Here is a 20117-nt window from a genome sequence, read left to right on the forward strand (position 1 = left end):
ATTAGATTACAAAACTCATGCACTGTCCACTGTGCAAAGAGGGCCATTGAGATACCTCTCTTAGAAATGGTCTGCTTCATTCACAGGAGATGTAATTAGATTATAGATATTGAGAATAAAACGTAGTATCCATATAACAGGGCCTCTGAGTTTTCTGAACTAGCTATCTCTCCTTTGGTAATAGGGATATACGGAAGGAGATAAAGATGTGGTGAAAAGGAAATGTGCTTGTCACAGTTGAAAAGATTTGGAAAGTGAACTTATTCAAACAATGGTTATTGAATACTATTCAAGCCATGTGTATTAAACTACTATTTGTAGCACACAATGCTAGCTGCCATTGGAATGCAAAAGTGATTCAAATGGGACCCTACTTCACTCGAACTTGAAGAAGATTTAGGAAAATAGGCATACTAAAATATAAATATAATTCAAGGCCAAAATGCTGTAATTTATATTATAAATACAAAAAATATTTTGAGGGTCTAGATTAGGGGAGCACTCTAAGCTACTGAGGGCATTTAGAGAGGGGGAATTAGTATATTCACAGGGAAATTAGTATATGATGTGAAACTTGAAAGAAGAGAAGGCAGAAAAATTGGGAGATGTGAAAGAATTACAGTGAAGGATACTAAATTACCATGGCTGAGTAGCTGAAAGAGTATGTGATGTTTTCAGAATACAGCAAATAATATTCTGTGGTGTGTGTGTGTGTGTGTGTGTGTGTGTGTGTTCGGGGAGGACACATGAAGAAGATACATTTGAAATACAGGTGTTTTCATTTGTTTAAGAGGGCCAAGCTGATATTCCACTTGTACTTGATTGGTAAAGGAATGATCTAGAAAGGTAAACTGATAGTCTCATACAAATGGACATTCAATGTCATCATGCATACTCTCATATATTTCAAATCAGATTGTACTGAAGCGTTAGGAATAGAATCAGATTTCAGTTACTATATGTAACATAGCATGCTTGAGCCCAAGTATATTGATTCTGTTGGAATGAAAATCTCTGAGATTATAAACACTTGATATTTGTTTTTGTAATAAAAGAGTTTACTTCTTACATTTTGCTCAGCTCAGTGGACAGGAATTAGATGCCTTGTGTACTTCACCTCAAATCATGTGAAGCAGTTATAAGCCTTAAGTAACTTAATCATAGTCTCCTGAATTAGCTGGACCATAAAGCTTTCATGTACATTCCATTATTTATCTTTCCAAACTTTTAAATCCATCTGCTTCCTACTCATTTGACCCTGTGACTATCCCAGGAAGTATAAAAAGCATAATGGCTTGTGAGCCTTCAATAAGCTTTAAGTCAAGAGCCTTGGGCTAGAGGAAGAACAATAATAAATGAAGGCAATTGCAATTGATGTTTCAGTAATGACTCACTGTTATATTTTCCTTGTGCCCAAGAATATCTTGCAATGCCTAAAACTTCATTTAATTTCTTAAATGGATGTATCAAAAACTTCAAAAAATAAAATAAAATGGATGTATTGGTTAACCACTGATAATGTGTGAGGAATTATTAATATCTTTTACATAATGCATTAGGATTCCATGTTTTACTTCATTTAACATGACTCAACAAATATTTTCTCAGCATCTACTATGTGCCAAACACTAAGAATACAAAGAATAGCTTACATTCTGGTAGGCTACATATGACTTAAGAGAAAATTATAATATTGGTCAGATGTTTGTAAATGTAGTTAGAAGTACAGTGTACTATGAAAGTCCCTACAAATGAATTTGGGAGTGTGAAATGATGGAAGCTGTCATGTCGCAGACTGAAGGGTGGCTTGTGGATAAATGCATAGTGTATGTCATCTCAGTTTCTTTATTACTCAGAGGTCTTACATAATGAAAAAAGAATAATAAGGTCAGTGACAAGATGTGGCTTTCTTATTTCTTCTAAGAAGGTCTGAGAAGAATGGACAGGGTTGTTTCATTGAAGGAAGACTTCAAAAAGTGGCTTACTTCCATTGTGATTCTCACTGAGGGGTCATGTCAGTTCATGGGTACAGTTTGTAAGGCAGCATCTATAAGAAGACATCTGCATGAAAGTCCAAAGGAACTTTCACTCTTCTTTTCAATTCCCTGTGAACCCAGAGATAGGTTAGATATTTTTGGAACATGCCACAGGCATCCAGGCAGAATGGGGATTTCATTCCAGCCCATCTCTGTTCTAAAATAACTAAAGAAGTTCGAAGAAATTATACCTGTCAAATCTGTCAGGGAGCAAAAGCAGGAGGAGATCATTTTGACAGTTTTCAGCAGCCACTCTCCTGATCACCTATGTTATTACTGCACTATGTTCCCGGGAACGTGTTGGGCGAGGAGTGAATTATGTTTCAGAATTAACCCAAAAGGATTTCTCAAATGTATTTGTTGCATTCAGACAAGTTTGGAAAAGGTTAGTTTAAATCTCTGAAAGGGTTGCATTTGACAGAGATAGAGAGAGGGGGTGGGGCTTAATATATGTTGGATGTGTATAGAACAGACAATGTGATCATATCCCTGTGTCATTTCTCAGTTCTTGTTTTCTTGTGAGTTTTACTCACAAATACAAATGAGCTTTCTGACACCCATGTGCAGTTGGAATGCATTGGATTTCTCTCATTTCCAATTGCAATGTGGGAAAAACAAATAACTGAAGCAAATATCATTGACCAAAAAACAAGCACCTTTGTCCAGATAAGAGATGGAGTGTTGGCACTAAAAGCGATTAGCTATTTTTCTACATAGGTTTACTTGAGTTTATTGGACTATATTCTGTGTATTAAATAATGCATTTATTAGTAAGAAAGTTGCCTTAGTGTAATCTAATCCAACTCTTTGTCTTGTGATGGATTGAGTCATTATGTTCTTTCAAGTATTTTTGTCTGACCTAGAGTTTAAACTTTAAAGGTGAAGTTATCTGAATGCATTCTGATAGGGTTTAATCTAAAACTAAGGATTAAATTACCAAAGATTTGGGATTACCATTAGTTTCTTGAAAGGAGAATCAATTAGAGAAGAGTTTTACAATCAAATCAAAAGACCTAGAATGAGTTTAAGATTTTATTCCTCTACTTACTGTGTATCTTTAGACCAGTCACTTAAATTCCTTGAACTCCAGTTTCCTTATATTCAAAAATGGGTAATAATAGCTACCCTGTGTATGTTACAGGACTGTTTTCAGGAGTGTTAAATGAGATAATGTATGAAATCACTTGGAATCTCTAAAGAGATACAACAAATGTGAGGTATTATAAAATAGAATAATCATGATTTATAGATACTTTAGTAAAATACACATAAAATTTACCATTTTAAACTTTTTGACTATAAAATTGGCATTAAGTACATTCACATTTTTATGGAACATTCATCACTATCCATCTCCAGACTTTTTCATCATTTCAAACTGAAACTCTTTACCCATTAAAGAAAAACCTTCCTATTCTTCCCACACCCCCTTATCCCTTGGTAACTTCTATTTTGCTTTCTGTATCTATGGATTAGACTGCTCTAGCTAACTCACGAAAATGTTACCATATAATATTTATCCTTTTCTGTCATATTTAATTTAGCATAATGTTTTTAAGGTACATCCATGTTCTAACATTCCTTGGAATTTTATTTCCTATTAAGGCAGAATGGTATTCCATTGTATGTATTTACCACATTTTGTTTATCTATTCATTCACTGATGGACATTTGGGTTGTTTTGACCAACTGGCCAAAGTATAAATGAAAAAGAAAATTCTACAAGTGCAAGATGAAAGCAACAACTAACCTATAATAAAGAGAAAACCAATCAGGCTAACAGCAGACTTCTCAGAAGAGACCTCACAAGCCAGAAGGAATCAGGGCTCCAATTTCAGTTTTAATCTTCTTAAACAGGACAAATGACACCCACAAGTTTTTTCAAGTAGTTAACAGGGAAATTTTACAGTCATTTTATTTCTTTACTTTTCATTTCATTTCAGAATATTATGGGCGTACAAACACTTTGGCTACATATATTGCCTTTGCACTACCTGAGTCAGAACTACAAGGGTACCCATCCCCCAGAAAGTGCACATCATACCCATTAGGTGTGAGTTTACCCATCCCTTCGCCCCACCACCTGCCCAACACCCAATAAATGTTACTTCCATATGTGCACATAAGTGTTGATCAATTAGTGCCAATTCAATGGTGAGTACATGTGGTGCTTGTTTTTCCATTTTTGTGATACTTCACTTACAAGATTGGGCTCCAGCTCCATCCAGGATAATACAAGAGGTATTAGTTCACCATTGATTTTTATGGCTGAGTAGTACTCCATGGTATACATATACCACATTTTATTAATCCACTTTTGCATTGATGGACATTTGGGTTGTTTCTACATCTTTGCAATTGTGAGTTGTGCTGCTATAAACATTTGAGTGCAGATGTCTTATTTAGAGAATGTCTTTTGTTCTTTTGGGTAGATGCTCAGTAATGGGATTGCTAGATCAAATTGGTAGATCTACTTGTATCTCTTTAAGGTATCTCCATACTACTTTCCATAGAGGTTGTACTACTTTGCAACCCCACCAGCAGTGTGTACATGTTCCTATCTCTCCACATCTGCACCAGCAGCTGTCATTTGGGGACTTTTTGATAAAAGCCATTCTCACTGGAGGTAGGTGATATCTCATTTTGGTTTTGATTCTTATTTCCCTGATGATTAGAGATGTTCAGCATTTTTTCATATGCTTATTGGCTATTAGTCTATCTTGTTTTGAAAAGCTTTTGTTCATGTTTTTGCCCACTTTTCAGTGGGGTTGTTTGATGTTTTCTTGCTGACTTGCTTGAGTTCTTTGCAGATTCTGGTTATTAGTCCTTTATTGGATATATGGCATTTAAATATTTTCTCTCATTCTGTAGGTTGTCTGCTCTATTGATTGTCTCCTTGGCTGTGCAGAAGCTTGACATATTTTCATCTCCTTCTCTTCAATTCTGTGATAGCCTGGTATTAGATATCAGTGATGGTTGCACAATTCTAATAATATACTAAAAAATTTAATCATACACTTTAAATGACGCAGTGTTTGTATGTCAATTATGTCCCAATAAAGCTGTTATAAAAATGAGGAAGCAGATCAGTGTTTTCAAAGGGTCTCAAGGAATGGGAAACAGGAACTGACTGCTAATGGGGTAGAGTATTTCTTTTTAGGTTGATGACAATGTTCTGGAATTAGATAGTCATTATGATTTCATGACTCCAACTAAATGTAGTAAAAACCACTGGTCTTTACACCTTAAAAGGATGAATTTTATGTTAATTACATCTCAATAAAATTATTATTAAAAAGAGAGAAACTGCTTCCTTACACATGCTAAGCAAAATGATGAATACAAAGGTATATCTTTGAAATGTCACACTATCTACACTATTTTGGTAAGCCAAAGGCAGTCTCAACTACTTACGTGATCCTGACATCATAAGAACTATATGATATAGTATAAATATAGCACTTTATATAGTATATAGCACTTAGTAGGTACTTAATAAATTCACATTATATGATATAATATGATAATTTGTTCATTTTTATGTCTACTTTCCTACCTAAAGTCTTTGCTTCTTCAGGGTAGGGACCTGACCTATAACATTGTAGAGAACTGGTAAGCATAATGATGAACCATGTGCATGCTAGACCCCATTTCTTGGTTCTAAATTTTGAGTGTTCCACCTCTTAGCTATATGACCATCCATAAATTAGTCTCTATGTCTCATTTTCTTCATGTGCAAAGAGAGATTTTAACAGTCTATAATTACCAGGGTGATGATTAAGATTCATGAGTTAATCCATGTGAAGTAGTTGTACTGGAGCCTGGCACATGTAAGCAGTCAATATTCGTTAGCTCTTATTCCCAATACCTAGTATAGTGTCTGACTTGTGGCAGACATTCGATGAAATTTTATGTGAGATACATTGCATTTTCATTTTAGAGGCTGGATGGGAGAAACTGAATGTGTTTCATTATTTTTGGAAACCTGGACACTGAGAGATACAGCTGTAAACTGGCATGGGCCACCCATCCAGAGTCAATTCAAGTAACCTGAGTGGGATGAGAGCAGACGATCATCTGCTTCCATTTCATTTGATTCCTTTTAGTCGCTAATGATCCTACTTTTGCTTTCAAAAACACCATATCCTATTTACAAAGTTGCTTTGGTCCTCACATCTACTCCCCTAAGTGGTGCACCATGTGGATCAGCTATGACACTCGGTTTCTTTTGGGTAACAAGTCAAGGACAGTTGACATTATTGAAGCATGAGGAACCTAAGATAAAGCTGACTGATCATTTTCTAGAGTAATTAAACCCAGGCAAACAGAAACAACTCTTTTTAGGCAGAAAGCTTGTTTGTGCTAAGAGATATGTACAGCTGTATTATGTGTCACTTCTAATTCATCTTAAAATGTCATGGCACATTTCCTTTACAAAAGATTGCAAAAGGAACTTGGTAAAGAGTTCCAATGTTTGCATTCAGAGATTGTGTATGTGAAAATTGTTCAAATGGGGTAGTTTAAATTATACTTTTAGTAAAGGAATTTGGGTCTTCTGTTTGTACGGAGGATATTCCAAGCCCAGAATTGAGTGACTTCCAAAAAATGGCTCAACACCATGTGCATTGATATTGACTCCCCAGCCACCATAATTTATGGACATCAATTATATAATGGGCTTTTTTTTTGCCAGTTTTTATGAAAATGCCAATTTGAAACCTTGGCAATGATGGCAAAAGCCTTCTCTGCTGTGTATGGAAGGCGACCAGCCAAATGATCTGCATGGAATTTCTTCATCAATCTGGAATGGCAGGCAGTAAATAATTCCCTTTGAAAACTGAAATCACCCGATAGGGGCCTCACCATAGAGGTATGCAGTTATTTATTCACACCTTTGCAGTCAGGCAGAAAACCCAAAGTTGCATCATTATGTCCAAGCATGAAGCCTAGACAGTCAGGAACATGACTCAATCCCAGTGGTTATGCTACATGCTGACCCCAAATCACACTCCCCACCAGCAACCAAGACCTGATTAGTATATCAAGCTCAATATGTCTGGATATTTCCTACAATAGAATTTTTCCTAAGCAGCTCCACAATCAGATCCCTTACCACCACCAAAATAGTTCTATCGAACTCATCCCTCTAATTCTCTAGGCTTTTGCAGACTGCCTGGGTCCTAGCAGCAGACACAACTTAGGTACAGAGTCTCAGCCTACTACTACTAAACTCCTTAGCATAGGAAGCACCTCCTGCTCCTCCCTCCAGCTCAACTGAATTATTTGCGGTTCACAGACAGTGTCACATTTTCTCATGATGCTGCTTTTGCTTGAGCTACTCTCACTCCTCCTCATCTTGCCTGCCTGGGAAACTACTCATTCTTCAATATTTCTCAAGAATCAATTACACTTCCAAAGCTTCTTGGACTATTCACACTCTACAACTACCGTATTCCCACACCTGAGGAAACATATGTGCACACACACAAATGCTCAGAGTTCACGTTTCCCTCCTGTTTGCTTCCAAAGACATTATCAAGGGTCATACACTGTTGTTTTAAGTGCTTTTTATCTATTAACTCATTTAATCATCATAACCACCCTATGAAGAAGGTACTCTTATAAACTTTGTTTTACAGATTTAAAAAATAAGGCACAGAGAGCTTAACTTGATTGAATACAGTCACTCACAATCAGCATGTTGTGGAGGAAGGATTTGAACACTGGTAGAGTAGTCTGTGGACTTAATCATTACACTATATGGAGAAGATCTATCAGTCATGTATATGCATTTGGAACAAGTGTCCTAAAATGGTTCAGCTCTTGTCAGAAAACAGGGGTCAGTCTTTCTATTAATCCAACAAAAGATATATAATAAATTGTTCCTGGAGTGGGCCAAGTGACTACCTCAAAGCAGAATTTGCCCTGTGGGTTTCAAGCCATTAACCTAGTTTGCTCCATCCCATAGACCTGGCTGTGGCTGAAACACCTTGCTTTTGCAGTGACCTGTTATGAAACAGAAACTTCAACCACCATACAATTCACAAGACATAATTCCAATCAGAACCACTGTCTCATGTGTATATTTTCTCACTGAAGTATGAGAAGGTCAAATTCTATTTAATGACTTGAATTTAGAAGAAAACAAAACCAATGGAAGCGCGCACACACACACACACACACACACACACAAATAGGGCTTCAGTACAAAGCAATATTGACATTCTTTTCTACTGATTAATTATAATTTTATTCTGGTATTGCTGTGTCAAAGAGGGTAGAATGTCAAACTCTAACTGTCTTAACCATTTGGGTTCTCTGTGTTGAATACTGTTGGGTAGGAAAAATACTGTAATTGGTTCTTTGAAGAATAAGTTTTAGGAAAATGTTTTGTTCCTCTTTGAATATCCTTAGTATTAAACACGCCTCTCAAGTACCTAAGAGTGCCTGAATATGAGCACCTAGAGAACCATGCAAAAAGGGAATAAGGAGGTAAAAGTTTCTATTTCATCCTAGCCATATATTTCCACAATTTGGGGGTATTTGTCAGGTATCACTCAGGAGACCCAAGTTTTCATCAATGATGGGATAACTTCACATTGTGTGTGTGTGTGTGTGTGTGTGTGTGTGCTTTCTGATAAGATCCAATGAAGACACAGCACCACTTCTGTGATATTTCTGCCAAATGCATAAATTTAATCTATTAATGAGAAAAACATCAGACAAACTGAGGGATATTCTATAAAATAATGGGGTGGTAATCTACAAAAGTGTCATGGCCATAAATGTCAAGGAAGGACTAAGGAAATGTTCTGGATTGAAGGAGGCTGAAGAGATGTAATAACTGGGTATAATGCATGACCCTTGATTGAGTTGTCTTTCTATAGAGGGTTTGACTGGTGAAACTTGAATGGGACTCTAGAGTTGTGGGTACTGTTCCTTTATTTTATTTTTATTTTTTATTTCAGCATATTATGGGGGTACAAATGTTTAGGTTACATATATTGTGTTTGCCCTATCTGAGTCAGAGAGCTTCAAGCATGTCCATCCCCCAGACGGTGTGCACCGCATTCATTAGGTGTGAATATACTCATCCTCTCCTCTCCTCTCCCATCTGTTATTACTATATGTGCACTTAAGTGTGGATCAGATGAATGGAATAATCATTTTCAACAACTCTACTGTCTTTCGCTCTCTAGTTAGACATAGTGAACCAATAAGAAAAAATTTTCTTCATAACTGAATAATTTTGGAATATTGACTTTACCTAAATGTGACAAATGTTACTGTACATATAAATATGTCATTTATTTGAATATTTGTTGAATTATTCATCAAAAAGCTCCATTGAAAATGTGGATGCCTTGATAGTAAATTTTTATCACCATGGAAAATTGATTCATATGGAAATAGCATCAAAAATTTATTAAAATGAAAATGGCATTTAATACAATGCTGAAACACTTACAAAGATAAATTTACAAAGGATAGCATGTACCACAAGTGGTTTTCATAAGATTTCTCAAAATATGAAGGTACTGATTTAGAAAATGCCAAGAAATTATTTTACAGGTAGGCATAATTATTGATTCTTATAACTCAGGCTATAGGCTTCTCTTTTTCTATTAGGTAAAAAAGCATTTGACTTCTGGAAGTAATGTCAGAGAAAAAGCAGAATAGGAGATTTTCCTCACAAAAATACTGAATAACAACTATTTACAGACAAGAATACCTTTGTGAAAATCCCAGATCCCAGGGGTGAGGCTGAAGCACATTGTTGGAGTAAAATTCCTAAAACAAAACAAAACAAAAAAATTACAAGGGTGTAAGAGTAGTAGTTTCACTTTGACTATGTTGCCCCTCCCCAAGGCCAGCACAACATCACACCCAGAGGGATTTCTTGAACATACAGTTCCTCCAGTGGGGAACAGAGATCCTGAGGCAGACATCTAGCTTCTCCAGTGTTCTAGGGTGCTTCTCAGGAAGCCTGCTTCTGTCTTGTCACGTGCAAAATACTGGCAAAATCAACAGGGCCAGACAACCTTGAATCACCTAGGAAGAGAGAAGGAGAGAAGAGCTCACAGCCACCAGCATGCATATCTTGCTAGTGGCATCACATCTGTGCCAACAGTCTTGTCCAAGTAGAAAGCCAACCCAGTGGTTTCACCTACCTGTGGAGCCAAGCTGTTAGCCCTATCTTGCCAGGGACCACATTCAGCAATTCTGCCTGATTGTAGTCCCCTAAAATGATTCTGCCTGGCCATGGAACCAAGCCAACATCCCCACTCAACTGTGGAGCATAGCCTACTGTCCTGTCAGACCAAGGAGCCAAGCCAGTGACCCCAGCCCGCATTGGAGCACAGCTTGCATTCTTGCCCAACCTGGAGCCCCATACAATTATACGGATCGGCCTATAACTTCACCTGACTATTGACCACCACTCCAGCCATCGAGCACAGCCAGTGACCACAACTAAGTGGGGAACCCAGTCAGTGATTCTGCACAACTATGTGGAACAGCCAGCGTTCCTGCTCAACCACAAAGTCTACTGTCCCTCTCAATTGTAGAGCCCAGCCTGAAGCCCCAACAAATTGCAGAGTTCGGCCTGAAGCCCCATCTGAACACAGAATCCAGCCAGCAGCACCACTTAGACAGGGAGTATACATTACAGCCCCACTCAACCAGGTGCAATTGTGGAGCCCAGACTGCAGTCCCACCTTATTGCCAAGTCCTGCCATTGGTACCACCATGCTAGGGAGCACACTCTGTGATACCACTTGACCATAGGCTATTGTGGAGCACAGAAGCACCAATACCTAACAAGGAAATCCAACCACATGACCGTGAAGCCAAGCCAGCAGACCCACCTGACTGTAGAGCCCAGCCATCACCCCAATCAGCCTTAGAGCATGGAAAGCAGCCCTGCCCAACCAGAGAGCCTATCAGAAATCCATGTTGTGTTTATATGCCAAATTTGAATATGTATATAACATTTTATTTATTCATTTTACTGAAGTTGTGTCTATGTCTTCATGATCATGAATAATGCTGCAATGAATCTGAAAGTGTGGCTATCTCTTCAAGACAGTGATTTCATTACCTTTGAATATATACCCAGAAGTTGAATTGCTATATCATATGATAGTTCCATTTTTTAATTTTTGAGAAACCTATATACTATTTTCCATAATGGCTGCACTAATTCATATTCTCACAAACAGTACACAAGCGTTTCCTTTCCTCCACATTCTTGACAATATTTCTTATCATGTATCTTTTTATAAAGCCATCCTAATTAGTATGATGTAATATCTCATTGTGATTTTGATTTGTGGTTTCGATTTGTGGTTTCCTGATGATTCGTGATGTTGAGCACCTTTTCATATACCCGTTGGCTTTTTGTATGTCTTCTTATGAAAAATGTCTATGTCAGTACTTCGCTCATTTTTAAATCAAATTTTTGCATTTTTTTAATTACTTGAATTCTTTATATATTTTGAATAGTAATTCCTTATTAGTACATTGTTTTACAAATGTTTTCTCCTATCCCATAGATTTATTTTTCTTTTTGTCTATTGTCTCTTTCGCTGTGCAGACACTTTTTATTTTGATGTAGATTCACATGCTTACTTTTGCTTCTCTTGACCATGTTTGGGTGTTATATCCAAAAAATCATTGCAAAGACTAATGTCAAGGAGCTTTTAACCTATGTTAAAGAGAAAAAAAATAAACACAATTTTTTGTTTTAATTTATGAATAGCCATTTTTTAAATATATTTATTTAGTTAGATATACATGGTATTGTCACTTTTTACACTATGATTAATTAATTTTTCTTAAAAATTAATGTTGATTTTCCTTTGTTTTGTTTTATAGGTTTGTTTTTGTAATTCTGTTGATCATTCTTTTCTTAAAATAACAAATATTACTAAAAACAATAATGATGAAAGGCAATTACAGTCATAACATTTGGAAAAAGATGAGTGGTAATCCTGTGAAATATAAAAATATCTTGTAAAACTATTATAAAATTTTGATAGTGGTATGAAAATAGACTTAACAAATTCCTCAGAAGCAGAATCTTCTTTATATGAGATTATAATATAAGATAAAAGAAACAAGGCAAGATATACATTACTCAATAAATGAAGCTAAATGAAGTGACTAAAAAGATAATATCCACTTCTTTACATCATATAGTAAAATAGGCTTTGGATAGATCATAATTCAATGTAAAACATGAAATCATGAACACATGGATCATTTGGTTTAACATTTTTAATATTTGTATAAATATAGAAATGGAAAAATTCTGTAAGTACAGAAGCTATGGAAGCCATCAAAAAATACAAAGAAAATGTAATTCAACTACCTACAAGATACTTTTATTAATCAAAACACAAAGAAATTTAAAAGTAAAATAATGAGAAAAATCATAACAAATATGACAAAGAATTAATAAATCAATCAGTTATTAGATACCATGTTTTAGTAGAACAAGATCAATATATAGCTAAGCATCTTTCTTTATCATCAACTATGTATGAAAACAATTATCTTAAAGTAAAAATTAGAAACTAGAGAGTCTTCTACTAAATAATAGTTATTTTCTGTGTGATATTTCAATTAAAGTGTTTTCAGAGCCATATGTTAGAGTACATTTACATAACCTATATATCACTAAACAAACCCAATTTATTATTCTTGTTATTATTATATCTAGCTTCTCTTTAGGCTTTCCTTTGTTTTAGCAACACTACCACTACCACTAGCTCATCCCTGATACATTTTTTTATCATTTGTATAATGCATCGTTTTATGGATAAAATAAATGTGACTGAAAATGATCCTGTTGCATAGATTTTACCTTCTGTATTTCTGGTGCCAGTATCAGATGACCAGAGTGTTATAACCAATTTCAAATTATTTTGCCTACTTTATGAATCACATTATAGACAAATCACATTATGAAAACCTCGAGTGGTAGGAGAATGCTTGGATACATTACTTATACAACTCAATAAGGAAAGCACTGGAGACCACAAGAAGAATTTTCAAAAGATATGAACTTTTAAGTAGTGGACATACAAATGTTCAAAGTCACCTACTGTTATGGTTTGAGTTTGTCCCCATTAAAACACATGTTGAAATTTGATATCCAATGTGGAGGTTTGGGAGGTGGGGCCTAGTGGAAGGTGTTTGGGTCACTGAGGCAGATCTCTCATGAATGGTTTGATGCTGTTCTTAAGGTAGTGAATGATTTCTACCTCTCACCAGACTAGATACTTATCTTGCAGGAGTGGATTATTTCACACAAAAGTAAGTTGTTATACAGCTAGGATGCTCCTTGTTTGTTGCCACTTTGCACTTATTTATTGCCCTATTGATCTTCTCTGCTATGTTACGATGCAACACAAAAGCCCTTACCAGAAGCAGGGCCATGCCCTCTTACTTCCCAGCCTGCAAAACTGTGAGCTCAATAAACCTTTCTTTATAAATTATGCAGCCTCAGGTTTCCTTTTATAGTAACGTGAAACTAAGACACCTAGTGGGAAAAAAAGAGTAAATTTAAACAAGATACATTTTGCTTATCCAATCGGCAAGTAATATTTTTAATGAAAATACTTGAAGCTGATGAGGGTATGTTGAAGGTAATGTAAATATCCACATTCTGAAAAAGACTTGGGAGAGAAAAAGAGAGAGAGGAAGAGTAAGAGCAAGAAAGACAGAGAGAAGAGACTCCTAAGCTTTAATTACCAGTTCTACTTCCAAAAAAATTGTTTAAAGAAAAATAATATAAAGAAAAATATGTTTTTGTCAAAGCTATTCATAATTACCATGCTAATTTTAAGAGTAAAAATATTCAAAGCAACAGATCTAATAATATGGTAAGACTTACCATTGATATACATTAATATTTTGCATATTTAATAATATTTGCAGAGTTTGTAATGTATTATTGACTGTACAGCTTTGACTGAAAATATGAAAAAATACAAATATGTATACAAAGTAGGATAAAGCGTTGATTTAAGTTGTGTAAAGCCTGAAGCTTTTACAATTTTTAGGAAAGGGATACAAAATTGCAAATATAAAATTAAATAAGCATATGAATATTTATAATAAGAAGAGAAATCACAAATATGAAATTTACAAAGATGAACAACATAAAAATCACCAAATCTAGAAATGACATTTAAAAATATTATTTAACTACCTGACACACCTTTCCTACATTTTCAGCTGCATACTACTTGGTTGCTTCTTCACATGACATAGATTTTGTAATATCCTTTCATATAAATCTGATAGATAATTTAGCCTTTCCCCTTAAAAATTATACTTTACAGAAGCTGTTGTAAACATCACAATTTCTTATTTGTGATGTCATATAAAGTTTTATAAATATTGCCTGATTTGGGACAGTCTTTATTTCATTTATTTCCTATATGAGCTATTGCAAACATAGTCATTGTTTGTACTATTGCTATAAGCTCATGTCCTATAAATACAGAAATTCTCATAAAATCTACTTAACATGATTCTCATTTTTAAAAAGACATGCTTTCTGTGAACAATTGTACTATTTTCTACACATTTTAATATTTTCCATATGTTCTACAATTAATATTTTTGTGTCTTATAAAGTATAATGTACAGTATTCAAGTAAATTTAAAGGTAGGATGTGGCATAACTTTGTATCAAGAAAAATAAGCTACTTAAAAGATTTTTAGAGTTTCTTCATTCTTTGTAACCATTGTCTTCAAGAAGAAGGGAAACAAAGTAATTGAATCTAATGGTCATGTGCAAGGAAATGCCCACTGTTATTGACTATAAGCATGCATTTTATATTTGCAAAGGCAAAAGGCTGTGCACTGTGTCATTCTGATAATTTGAATGGGTGTTCGGAGAATGTGATGCATGTATGTGGCATGTCCAGGTGATCAAGTGGTCATATCCCAGTTGGAATCACTGCTTATGTTATAAAAATTAAATGGACCATTTCTCAGGGTTTTGTGGAGAACATTAAGAATTGCTATTTTTCCATCTATTTGCAAATATACCATGCTCGTGGATCGGAAGAATCAACATTGTTAAAATGTCTATACTACCCAAAGTGATCTACAGATTCAATGCAATCCCTATTAAATTACCAACATCATTCTTTACAGACATAGAGAAAATAATTATACACTTTGTATGGAATCAAAGAAGACCCCGTATAGCAAAAGCAATTTTAAGCAACAAAAACAAAATGGGAGGTATGAATTTGCCAGACCTCAAACTATACTACAAGGCCGTGGTTCTTAAAACAGCCTGGTATTGGCACAAGTGCAGGGACACAGACCAGTGGAACACAACAGAAAATCCAAATATAGAACCATCCTCATATAGTCACCTAATTTTCGACAAAGCGGGAAAGAATATACTCTGGGGACAAGAATCCCTATTCAATAAATGGTGCTGGGAGAATTGGTTAGCCACTTGTAGAAGACTGAAACAGGACCCACAGCTTTCACCTCTCACAAAAATCAAATCACGGTGGATAACAGACTTAAACCTTAGGCGTGATACAATCAGAATTCTAGAAGAAAATGTAGGAAAGACTCTTACAGACATTGGCCTAGGCAAAGAATTTATGAAGAAGACCCCCAAGGCAATCACAGCAGCAACAAAAATAAATGAATGGGACATGATTAAATTAAAAAGCTTCTGCACAGCCAAAGAAACAGTCCAGAGAATAAACAGACCACCTACAGAATGGGAAAAAATTTTTGCATACTACACATCAGATAAAGGACTGATAACAAGAATCTATTTAGAACTCAGGAAAATCAGCAAGAAAAAATCAAGCAACCCTATCAAAAAGTGGGCAAAGGACATGAATAGAAATTTTTCAAAAGAAGATATAAAAATGGCTAACAAACATATGAAAAAGTGCTCAACATCTCTAATCATCAGGGAAATGCAAATCAAAACCACAATGAGATATCACTTAACCCCAGTGAGAATGGCCTTTATCAAAAAAACCCAAAACAACACATGTTGGCGTGGGTGTGGAGAGACAGGAACACTCATACACTGCTGGTGGGACTGCAAACTAGTGCAACCCCTGTGGAAAGCATTATGGAGGTATCTTAAACAGATTCAAGTAGACCTGCCATTTGACCCAGCAATCCCATTACTGGGCATATACCCAAAGGAAAAAAGGTCATTCTGTAACAAAGGCACGTGTACCCAAATGTTTATAGCAGCACAATTCACAATAGCAAAGATGTGGAAACAACCCAAATGCCCATCAATACATGATTGGATTAGTAAACTGTGGTATATGTATACCATGGAATACTACTCAGCTATAAGGAATGATGAAGATACAACATCTCTATGGTTCTCCTGGAGAGAGTTGGAACCCATTATATTAAGTGAAGTATCCCAAGAATGGAAAAACAAGCATCACATGTACTCGCCAGAAAATTGGTTTCCTTGATCATCACCTAAATACAAATCTGGAAATGACAGCAATTGGACATCAGACTGAGGTGGGGGGTGGGGGAGGGGATGGGGGTATGCCTACACAATGAGTGCATTGCTCACCGTTTGGGGAGTGGTAACACTTGAAGGTGCTGACTCGGGAAAGGGGGGGTGGGGAAAAAAATATGAAACTATTGTTTTTAACTTGCACTGTTCACTTAATAATTTATCATGAATATTTCCCATATTATATCATATCATTGTACAAGAAATAATGTATACATTATGAGGACATACTGTATCTAACAAGATATACTGTTAGACTCTTTGATTCTGTAAAATTAAATAAAAAAAAAAAAGAATTGCTATTATAATTTTAATCATTAATGTATATTCACTGCTCCTATTTGTACATTATGTCACCACAAAAGCCAGTGCATCACTGACACATAATGCAGCTTGCCAAATATCTGGACCAGAGTATGGCACTTTTTAGATCATTGGAAGTGCTATGGATTGAACTAAGGAGGATTGATTCCAGCTTCCAAAATTTCTCTCTGCAATGACACATAGTTGAATTCATATGAATGTAGATAAAATGTATAAAATGAAATTTAACTGTTTCTCCAGTGTTACCAACTTGGTTCCCACATAAAGGAAAACTAAAAATTTTTGCCAGACCTGATCATACACCTGTCCAAGGACTGACATTCTCTTCTTAGCCTAATGTGGTTTAGAAATTCTCTGCAATACTATAATTATATCTTATCTCCTTCTAGCTCTGTTTTATCTTTTCAAGTTGTGTTGATATCCTACCCACTCTGTTATCACCCACTCTTTCTCTGCTCTTCTATGTATGTATCTTTATTTTTGTCTTAGGGTTCACAAATTAGAAGAACCTTACACTTCCAAACAGACTGAGAGAGGATACATCCTCACTGACGTGACAGATAATTTCCTTCTTATAAAAACATGCTTTACTTTTTTAGACAAAAATAATTTGTTATATGAAAAAGCACTCATCATGTCAAATAAGAAGTCATTGCCATATTTTCAGAGATGGGGAAATTTAGTGTTCTGAGACTACCTAAAAAAAAGAATACTTGTTCAAAAAAGAGTTTTTAAATGACTAAAAGTTTTTTCTAGTAATGATAGAACCAGATATACCAATACTGTGTGCATGTGTATGTATATGAGTGTTTGTTTTCTGTTCAATTAGTATGATTTTAGTATAAACAGAGCATACAGGTCTGAATGCCCCAATTAAAAGACAAACACTGGCTGAATGGATGAAAAAACAAAACCTAAATATTTTCTGTCTCTGAGAAACACATCTAAACTGCAAGGACTCACACAGTCTCAAGGTAAACAGATGGAAGAAAATATTCCATGAAAATGGAAACCAAAAGTAAGCAAGTATAGCCATTTTGATATCAGATAAAATATATTTTAAATTAATAATGGTTAAAAAAGACAAAGATGCTCATTATACAACAGTAAAGGGAGAAATTTAAAAAGAAGATGCAACAATCATAAATATATATACACCTAACACAGGTGATCTCAAATTTATAAAGCAAATTGTACTAGATCTAGGCAAAGAAATAAATAGTATCATCTTAATTGCCAAGGACTTCAACCCCCAATTACAGAACTGAACAGATCAACAAAGCAGAAAATGAATAAGGAAACACTAGATATAAATGAGACTCTAGAACAAATGGACCTAACAGACATTTACAGAACATTCTCCCTCAAAACTCCTAAATGTACATTTTTATCATTAGCACATGGGTCATTTTCCAAGTTTTATCATGTCTTAGATCACAAAACAAATCTCAGCAAAGTCAAAAAATCAAAATCATACCATGTATATTCTTACACCACAGTGGAATAAAATCAGAAATCAATTCCAACAGAAGAACTCAAATCTACACAAAGTCATGGAAAGTAAACAACCTGCTGCTGAATGATCCTTGTATCAATGAAGAAATTAAGATGGGAATTAAAAGACTCCTCAAACTAAATGAAAAATCAGACACAACCTATCACAATCTATGGGATATAGTAAAAGCTGTCCTAAGGGGAAAGTTCATAGCCTTAAATGTGTACATCAAAAAGACAGAAAGATCACAAATTAAAAACTTAACATCACATCTCAAGAAATAAATAAAAGATAAAGAAACCAAACCCAAAGGTAGCAAAATAAAACAAATAACAAAGCTCAGAGCAGAACTAAATGAACTGAAAACAAACAGAAAAAAACATACAAAGGAACAATGAAACAAAAATTTGCTTCTTTGAAAACACAATCAAAATATAGACCACTAGCCAAAATAACAGAAAATAGAAGAAAAAGAATCAAATAAGCTCAATCAGAAATAAAAAAGGAGACATTACAACTGATACCACAGAAATACAAAATATCATCCATGAATACTAGCAAAACATCCATACACACAACTTAGAAAACCTTGAGGGAACAGAAAAATTCATAGAAACACACAAGCTCCCATGCTTGAAGCAGGAAGAAATAGAAATCCTGAAGAGACCAGTAACAAGAAGCAAGATTAAAGCAGAAACAACAGGTCTCCCAACAATAAAAAGCCCTAGACCAGATGGATTCATAGCCAAGTTCTACCAGACCTACCAGATCTACCAGACCTACAATTTCTGTAGGAACTGGTACCTATCCTACAGAAATTATTCCACAGCATGGAAGAAGGAATCTTCCCTAATTTATTATACAAAATTGGTATCACTTTGATGCCAAAGCCAGAAAAGGACACAACAAAAAAAGAAACCACAGATCAATATCACTCATGAACATAGATGCAAAATCATCAACAAAATACTAGCAAACTGAATTCAACAGCATATCAAAATGATCATGATGAAGTGAGTTTCATCTTAGAGATGCAAAGATGGTTCAACATATGTAAATTAATAAATACAATTCACCACATAAACAGAACCAAAAACAATGACAATATGATCATCAAAATAGATGCAAAAAAGCATTTAATAACATCCAGCAAACTTTCATGATAAAAACTCTCAATGTACTAGGCATAGAAGGAATATGTCTCAAAATTATAAAAGTCATGTATGACAAACTCACAATCAACATCATATTGAATAAGGAAAAGTTGAAACATTCCCCCTAAGAACTGGAACAAGATAAGGGTGCCCACTGTCACCACTTTATTCAACATGGTATTGGATGTCCTAGCCAGAGCAATTAGGTAAGAGAAAGAAATAAAGGGCATCCAAATCAAGAAAGGGAAGGTCAAACTATCCCTGTTTACTGATGATATGATCTTGTATCTAGAGAATCCTAAAGGCTACAGAATTGATATACAGACTCAGCAAAGTCTCATGTTAGAAAATCAATGTCCACAACTCAGTAGCATATCTATATACTAATAACAGTCAAGTTGAGACCCAAATCAAGGACTCGATATCATTCACAATATCCACAAAGAAAATAAAATAACTAAGACTATCCTTTACCAAGAAGGTGATTTATCTCTGCAAGGAGAATGAAAAAACACTGTTGAAATAAGTAATTGATGACGCAAACAAATGAAAAAAATCCCTTGTTT

Source organism: Eulemur rufifrons, chromosome 30 (assembly GCF_041146395.1).
Source record: "Eulemur rufifrons isolate Redbay chromosome 30, OSU_ERuf_1, whole genome shotgun sequence".
Classification (NCBI taxonomy): domain Eukaryota; kingdom Metazoa; phylum Chordata; class Mammalia; order Primates; family Lemuridae; genus Eulemur; species Eulemur rufifrons.